We start from the raw sequence: 8592 nt of genomic DNA, 5'->3' as shown, positions 1-8592 counted from the left end.
ATCTGGTTTCTTTGTTACATAAGCTTTATTAAATAACAAACGTACATAGAACAACTACTACTTAAACCCAACTTTATGCAACAAAAAGAAGGAAAAAAAATGTTACCTTTGGACGTCTAAAACAAAATCAACAATGTCACAGACAAAAAAATAAAAATAAAAAAGCAGCAGGTGACACCTTTACATCCTGTGTTGTTTGTGAATATCATCATCAGCATTCAGCTTAATATGTCATCAAATAACACAACTTCAATTATGACAACCCTCCACCCAAATCTTTTCAAATCCAAATGGGAAGAGAGGAACATCAACCTTAATGTATCCGAAATTAAAACATTCTAAGCAGGAACAACATCAGGCTCAAGTGGGGTCTGGCTATCTTCACCGCTGCCACCGGGTTGCCCCGTTTTCGCTTCTTCTTCCTGAAACCCGAGCTTAAACCGGTCGTAATTCGTCATCTCGGGTGCCTTAAACGGCCGTTCACCCAACACTTTAAGCAGGTCTTCTTGATGAAGGACTTCTTTTTGAAGCAGAAGTTCGGCAATTTGGGAAAGTTTTTCTTTGTGTTCTTCAACGAGTTGGACTGTGCGGTCATACGCCTTGTTGACCCATTCTCTTACCTCGGTGTCGATGATGGCACCCGTTTTGCTGCTGTATGGTTTAGTCATCTCCATTCCGTCCTCTCTTTGAGGGAAAGACAGTAGGCCTACCTTTTCACTGAACCCGTATACTGCGACTTGAGCATATGTCATTTTTGTTACTTTCTCCAAGTCGTTTTGCGCTCCAGTTGAAATCTTTCCCAATATCACCTTAAATCAATAAATAATAATAATCAGATAATTAGTTTATTTGAGTCTTGGTAATATGACAATTCAGTTTCTAACTATAATCTAAAATTCTAATGAATAATGTAAAGGAAAAGCATTTTTAAATTAAAAAAAGAGCGAGAATAATTAATTTTGTTGTGGCTGGTACTATACCCGTTTATTTAAGACCTAAAGTATTAGATAATCATCAATATCATAATACGAATTCGACTCCTGACGATCGAATTATCAGTTTCATGTCACATCCAGACATAAATGCCTAATTAAATCATTACAAAGAGTTCATGAAAGTTTGTCATTTTTTGGACGGTTGCTTAAAATCATACATAAGCTATGTGGCCGGTTAAACAACTGTTCATGGATGCATGAAGTAAGCAATATGTAAAATTAAACTACCTGTTCAGCAGCTCGGCCACCAAGAGTCATGCAAGTCATATCAAAAAGCTGTTCTTTAGTCATAAGTAGATTCTCACTCGGTACATACTGAGCAAAACCGAGTGCTGCAGTTCCACGAGGAACAATTGTTACTTTCAACAAAGGTTCCGCATGTTCCAAAAACCACCCGACAACCGCATGACCCGCTTCATGATAAGCTACAGTCCTCCTCTCAAGCTTGCTTATCACCTGTCTCAAAACCCGTATTGGTTAATAAATTAAATAATTAATATGTTAAATAATTATAAGAAACTAAAATCGTCTCATGTTACCTTGTTTTTCTTCTCAAGCCCACCAATAACCCGATCAATGGCACCTTCAAAATGCTCCATGGTTATTTTAGTCTTTTCACCTCTAGCAGCTATTAATGCGGCTTCATTACAAACATTCGCAATATCCGCACCAGCAAAACCGGGAGTTAGAGCCGCAAGTCTTTGAGAGAAATAAGACGGTTCGTTATCAAGTTTAAGTTTCTTCAAATAAATTTGAAAAATCTGTTCCCGTCCTTTAATATCCGGTTTATCAATACTAATCTGTCTGTCAAATCTCCCGGGCCTCAACAAAGCCTTATCCAAAATATCGGGTCGGTTAGTGCCAGCTAGAACAACCACACCCGCAGTGGTCCCGAACCCATCCATTTCAACTAAAAGTTGGTTAAGTGTGCTTTCTCTCTCGTCATTCGAGCCTGAGAACCCACCGCGACCTCTGGCACGACCAATTGCGTCGATTTCATCGATGAATATTATACTCGGTGCGCATTGTCGGGCTTCTTGGAAGAGGTTTCTGACCCTTGATGGGCCAACACCAACAAACATTTCCATGAAGTCGGAGCCGGATATTGAGAGGAATGGGACGCCAGATTCGCCAGCAGTTGCTTTGGCTAAAAGGGTTTTCCCAGTCCCCGGTGGACCCACTAGTAAAGCGCCTTTCGGGATTTTGGCTCCAAGTTCTTCGTATTTTTTTGGGTTTTGAGAAAGTGTACAAATTCCATGATTTCTTGTTTTGCTTCGTCACATCCAGCAACATCATTAAAAAAGACCTGGATAAGATATTAACATGATTATGATATTTTAAATTCAGTTGTAAGATATAAAGAAAAGTTTATATTATTTATTGTTTTCTAGCGTTCCACAAAAATCTTCAAGATATTAATACATAAAATGACCATGAAAAACAACTTTGTGAAAGAAAGGAAATATGTGAAACGTTCAGCAGGAAGTTCGTTTATGTTGTTCATTTAATAAACGAACGAACATGAGCAGATGTTTTCATTCACGTTTGTGAACGTTCTTTCATTTATGTGTGTTTATATTTGTTCATTCGTTTATGTTTGTATAAATATTCATTCAAATTTATTTATTACTCACATTAATTTGTAACCAATTTAATGCTCATAATTTGAAACTATATTTGTGTATTTTGAAAAGTTTGGTGTAATGATGATGATATCATAGACCTTAAATTGGTATTCATGTTTTACTTTAATCTTGTGTTGGTTTATTTCCGCTCATTTATGTTCGCTTATGCCCAATTTTGTTCGTTTTTGTACGTTTGTGTTCGAGAACCATTCGTTTAGAAAGTTAAAGAATGAGCATGAACAAGAAAATGCGTTTGTTTATGTGTTTGTGTTCCTTCATTTTGTCCAGTAGAAGTTAAAACAAACACAAGCATGTTCATTTTCTTAACGAACAGGAACACAAAAACTAGTACTTTTAAATGTTCGTGTCCATTCATTTGTTCAGTTATTGTTAAACAGACGAACACGATCAAACCCCGTCTGTGTTCGTTCTATTCATTTTGCAGGCGGAACCTAGCCACATAGCACAATAACTAGTTAGAGATGAAAAAGGCACCTTATTTTTCGCATTCTTATCAACTTTATTTATATGCGCTTTTCCAATATTAAATATCCCACGAGCACCTTTCCCGCCACCACCACCAACCCCTAAACCACCTTGCATCCTCCGACTCATATACCAAAGCGATCCCAACAACAAAAGTGTCGGTGCAAACCGCATAATCTCTTGATACCAAACCATTTCAGAAGCATAAGTAACCGAAACATAATCATGAGGATCAACCCCGAGTGCTTCTTGCGCTTCCTCTAGTTTCTCCTCAAAAGACTCAACGCTCCCAATATTAAAATAATATTTATATTGACTCATGTTCACTTTAGAAGCTGAATCAAGTCCTTCCATAGAACCATCAGATGATTGATTTCGTGGCGTGTTTCGAACGTACACTTTCGCAACTGATTTGTTGGAAATAACTATATGATCCACCAAGCCCGGTTCCAGAAGCTTGTTTTTGAATTCTTGGAAACTAATCTGTAAATAACAATGGTAAAACGAAAAAGATTGTAACTTGAATATGGGGGTGCAGACGAGCCAAGCCGTTCACGAGCTACTCAAGATCAAATCGATATAAAGCTCAAAACGAGCCGACCCTTATAGAAGCCAAGCCGAGCCTGAGCCTCAAATAAAAATACATATATGTATATAAATTACTAGCTGAGTTCAAGCTCTCATAAGTCAAAACGAGCCGAACCGAACTCAAGCCTACTCGAGCCTGGGCTCGGCTGAACTTGTTTACACCCCTACGATAACATTTATAAGATAACATAAATCTACGATAAATTGCTGTTTTAACTTCTACAATAAAGTATAAATCTAATATAACATTTAATTATTTCGACCTGCTTTTGTTCACGAGGACCAAACGACGAGAGCGAAGTAAACAGCAACAACCCGATCACCAGCATCGGGATCGGTATCTGAAACTGAAACTGCTTCGGAAAAAACCCACCATCATCTTCCGAGTTCGACTCCTCTACACGTTGCACAATATCATTAGTACCACCAACCATCAAACAAACAAATTAACCAACTTTAGTAAAACCAACTCATCCATCTAACCTTTCGATTCCGATTTCTGGTTGTTATTATTCCCTTTCGGTGTTTCCTTCTTTTCCTTCGGGTAAAAGTTCTCATAATCTAACCATATTAGCAAACCAAGTAACCATATATTCAATTAACACAAATCATATTAAAAAAATAAAAATAAAAAACCTTACTTTTCTTTTTAGGGGCTTCATTAGAAAAGAACCTTCTAAACTTAGGGTTTGTAAGAACATAATTAATATCCGACATATACACCTTGTTATTATTAATATTATTATTCCCTGCTAATGAACCTAAACACCTCCTTAAAATCCCCAAATCTTCACCTCCAATTCCATTAAATCGAGATGGGTAAACTGAACAATCGGTCAAAATCGATGATCTTGATCCATTAGCACCACTCAGAACATTCTATCAACAGATTCAATCATTCAAAACGTTAAAATATTAATAATTATAATTATAAGCTAAACGAAAAACGTACCCTAGAACGAGACGATCGAGAGATTGAACGACAAAGCCGTGAAAACATCATGATTGGGTTGGTGGGTTTCAACGAATTGGCATGCGGGTGTATGTGATTTTGGTTGAATTGTTGGAGGATGGTAAAGAAAGAGTGCGTATGAGGTGTTCGACGAAAAGACCAGATATTTTGATTGTTCTAGTTTTGGGCCACGAGTGAGTATCGACGGTGGATATATGGAAACACCAAACGCGGCTATAAGGGGAAGTGTAGGTTTTGCCCGACTTAATGTTATTATTATTATTATTATTATTATTATTATTATTATTATTATTATTATTATTATTGTTATTTTGATTTTCTTTTTTCTTTTATTGTTATTGTGGACTATTGATTAAAACTTGGGTAGCAAGATAATATTGGACTTTTGAATGTGAAAGGTATCACCTAACAAGGTGTTTAATTCTTACTTTATATGGTTAGTAATATTCTTAGGTTGACAATGCATGATATGTAGTTATATGTACCTAACCTAAAGTTCATTGTAAATTGTTTTGACTTGAGGATTTTTTGTGCTTGTTTATTTACTAAATGAATGAAAATTAGTAATTTTCTCTTGTGCTACGTTGCGGGTGTCACGTTCGATCAAGAAATTAATTTAGTCGCGCGTTGTGATGGTACTCTTACATCTATAGAATAGTCGTCACAACTACTTGAAATTAAAATACTGAACTATTTAAATCTAATATAATAATAATGATATAATTATATTTAAGATAGCCATAAGTTAAATACAATTACAATAAATGATAGATTTTAATTAAAAAAACAATTCATCACTACTATTATATTTTTAAATTTATATATGATTTGAATGTCAAAACATGATTATATACATTCAAAATTAAAGTCATAAGCAACTAACATTAACTAACATGTAATAAAATAATATTATTTGTTATGAATAGTAAAAGAACGTGAGATAACTAAGATTTGCAAATTAATATATATATATGTGTGTGTGTGTGTGTGTGTGTGTGTGAACACTTTTTTTAGTAACATTAATGAACATGAGCACATTTCTCATTCATTTATTTATGTTCGTGAACATTTGTACGAGCATTCAGTTAAATTTGTTTATGTCCATCCATCTACATATGTTCACTTAAATTCATTTATGTTCATTCGTCTGCGTTCATTCATGTTCATTTCTAATGATCGAACACAAACAAAAAAAATCATTTATTTGTTTAACTGTTTGTGTTTGAACATTTGTTAGGTTAAACTTGAACTACATATTTTATCGATAACTGTTTGAAACAACATGTTTGAGCATATTCAGACTTAAATTGGTACTAATAATTTAAATTTGTTAATGGTGCACTTAGCTATACCGTAGTGATGTTTAACGAATTAAAATTAATATAATAAAGAATTAAATGGATAAAATATGAGCTTTCAAAGTAATACAAAGGATGGCTTATGCTTAATCGTCATTTCTGTTGGTGGGCTTATTTAGCAGCCCAGAAAAAGAAGAGAGAGACCCACGTGGGATTTGAGTTTCTATGAAAGTATTAATTAGACAGCGTCGACTGTCGTAACTTCTTTACTTCTTATGTTCAATCCATCTAATGAACAATTTTTTTTCATGTCCGTTCATATATTATATACATAAATATGCACGAATTTCACTTCAACAGTTACACTTGAAAGACTGGTTTGTTTACGGGCCAAGTGGCTATTACCTTTTCATTCAAGTGGCTATAACCTTTTCATTCGGACCCATTTTGAGTTAGCACGTGTTTTATGACTGACCTTTTGACATGTTGTATATTGAAAAATGAAAATAGTCTCGAATTCAAATATAATTTTCTTTAACCTGAATCAACACAGGACAGAGTCTAATCTATCTATTCTAATAAATAACTACCTAACTTTGCCACTTGTCACTCTTATAGCCCTCTCACCCTTTTATCAACATTTCAATATATGATCCTTATATTTTAAGTTATTTCAATATATAAATTTAAGTTTATTTTTGTTAAATGTAAATCATATTCAATTCATTCATTAATATTAATGGTGAAAGATAAGAAAACAAGGAAATATCAAAATTGAAGTTGCAGATCTATTAAAATAAATTTTAAAATCATAGTAAACTATAACTTGTTTTTAAACTAGGATTGGAGTAGTCGTGCATAATTTTTTTACATGAGATTAGTTTCAAATTTAGATTTTAAATTTTGTCATATGTATTTGAACACAAGAAAATGTGTATTTTCTTAATTTATTCAAACATTTTATATAAATATTGCAAACATGAAGAATACATATTATATATATCTTGGTGTTTAACATTAAATTATTGAAGTTGAATATAATAATTATAATCCATATGAATAACGATTTACTATATGAACTATCTATCATTTATTTATATAACTTTTTTATGTAGTATAAATGGTTAGCAACAAGAACATCAATATTTAGTTTTCAATATTTTTCTTTCATAACTCAGACAGAAATGTTCCAGAAACATATATTTTATGATTTGATTTATACATTTTTATACATTCAAATATATTTAATTTAATATGTCTTATAATTACTTAATTAAAAGTATTCAGATTTTTAAATCAAAAAATATGTTTCAATCCATTTTCACTATTTTCGCTTTTCAAAAATCATTTAGGATATGGAAACCTAGAATATCGTTTTCATCAGTTATTTACATCATCATTTCGTTAAGTTATCATATTTAAAAAAAGAAAAAAAAACATACTAAAAATCGCAGGAATAACTAATAAAAGAACAAACAACATACATAAAGATAAGATGAGCTAATAAAAAAATAAAAGAAAAACAAAAAAAACACGAATTCGATTGGTATTAGACATGTTCATTATTAATATCGGAAGTAAACCTAAAAAATAACTTCGTTAAGTTATCATATTTAAAACAAAGGAAAACATACTTTAAAAAAATGCAAGGGTAACTAATAAAAGAATAAATAAGATTAGCTAAGATGAGCTAATAAAAAATATTATGGTTCCAATTGGTTTTGAACTCAGGCAAACAAGCATTCTATTCCAAGACTTAAAGAAAGTAGTCAAAATAAAAATGAATCAACGCGTTTAAAAAAAAAATTTCTTCTTCTCAGATTCTTCTTTTTTTTCTTATGACACGAGAATTCAATCCGGATTCTTGAATTTTGACCACAAAATAGAAATCCGCGTTTGAGTTCGGATGGGGGTTTGAATTCAAGTTAATAAAGAGTAAACCTACCTTTTTATGCCTCTAAGACAAACAACTCACGTTAAACCACCAAACCAAACCTTTTGTTTAAATAATTACTGAAAAGAATTATATAAATAGCGAAATATACATACATTTTTTTTAAAATCCAATGGGCCCCATAGGGGAGTGGGCCTGGGTCTTGAGCCCTATCTGCCCTTCCCATGGGCCGGGCTGCCAACCAATACAATCACAAACGTAGTGTACTAGAAAAGTTTTGTTTATTTGTAACATATTTGTGTATATGTAATTTTTATATAAATTAGTATTAACAATAAATGATGATTTTGTTGATTGTAATTCACTTCATAGTTAAAGTTTAAATTTTTCATCAATTACCCGTGTAATACACGGGCCTCAAACTAGTTATTTATATTATAATTATTCATACCCTACGAGACATGCTAATATGCAAATGAAAAAAGAAAACAGAAAAAAACTATCAATAATTATTCAAACAACCTTACACTCTTTCTCCTTTATTAAAAGCTTAGAAAAATATAGGGGCAAACACAATTGTACAACAATAACCCCAAAAACGACGGCCCCGTGAATTAAAAGAAGTCATAGATCCAAAACCCTACTATTATTTTATTAAAAAAAAGTAAAAATAAAAAAAAAATCGTATATAGTGTGTATATAGACACTAGTTACACCACATAAGAAATCAAAG

General features: G+C 32.7%; 1 pseudogene across 1 annotated transcript; it reads right to left on the bottom strand.

Moving 5' to 3' along the window:
* On the bottom strand, window positions 1-4897 carry LOC143563891 (ATP-dependent zinc metalloprotease FTSH 3, mitochondrial-like; annotated as a pseudogene). The gene is made up of 8 exons (XR_013140743.1): window positions 4647-4897; window positions 4336-4573; window positions 4178-4255; window positions 3958-4091; window positions 3116-3589; window positions 1535-2301; window positions 1224-1451; window positions 1-809 (listed from the first exon to the last, which is right to left on the bottom strand). The product of XR_013140743.1 is annotated as an ATP-dependent zinc metalloprotease FTSH 3, mitochondrial-like (transcript).
* Window positions 4898-8592: the final 3695 nt, after the last annotated feature.

This window comes from Bidens hawaiensis, unplaced genomic scaffold, assembly GCF_021521415.1.
Source record: "Bidens hawaiensis isolate Kalapana, Puna unplaced genomic scaffold, B.hawaiensis_p1.1 tig00021582_1, whole genome shotgun sequence".
Classification (NCBI taxonomy): Eukaryota; Viridiplantae; Streptophyta; class Magnoliopsida; order Asterales; family Asteraceae; genus Bidens; species Bidens hawaiensis.
Note: the sequence above shows the minus strand (reverse complement) of the source record. Positions and strands in the feature narration are given on the sequence as shown.